The following is a 470-nucleotide window of genomic DNA, read 5'->3' as shown; positions in this document are numbered from 1 at the left end:
TTTTGCTAACAATAAATGTACAGCAAAGTATTACATTGTTGACGTTTGCTTCGATATAGTATGTTGTGTATTAGATCAAGTCGTGAAAGCATTATACAATTATTATAACAATTTATTAACGATAAGAAAGCAAATTTTATCAAAATTTTATTTGACATGTTCAATAACTGTAGTATGTGCGTTACTTACGTCACCAAAGGTTGTTATGGATAACAGAACTAGTTTTCCCGCAGTTATCTTGATAACGTGATTCGATTGCATGATTATCAAAATGAGACCAAGCGCTGTTTTATGAGGCAGTTTATACCAATTAGTCATATATGCTATTTCTCCAACTTTTTTACACTAGTAAATGAAAATATTTAGAAATTTCTTCAAGATTTAAACGTCTAATGATGGTAAAAACATTAAAGGTTATGATTAATTATATTTATTTGTTTACCACGTATTATTGTAGTTACAATTCAATG

The sequence above is a fragment of the Temnothorax curvispinosus genome, unplaced genomic scaffold (genome assembly GCF_003070985.1).
Source record: "Temnothorax curvispinosus isolate PA1 unplaced genomic scaffold, ASM307098v1 QBEX01008412.1, whole genome shotgun sequence".
Taxonomy (NCBI): Eukaryota; Metazoa; Arthropoda; class Insecta; order Hymenoptera; family Formicidae; genus Temnothorax; species Temnothorax curvispinosus.
Note: the sequence above shows the minus strand (reverse complement) of the source record.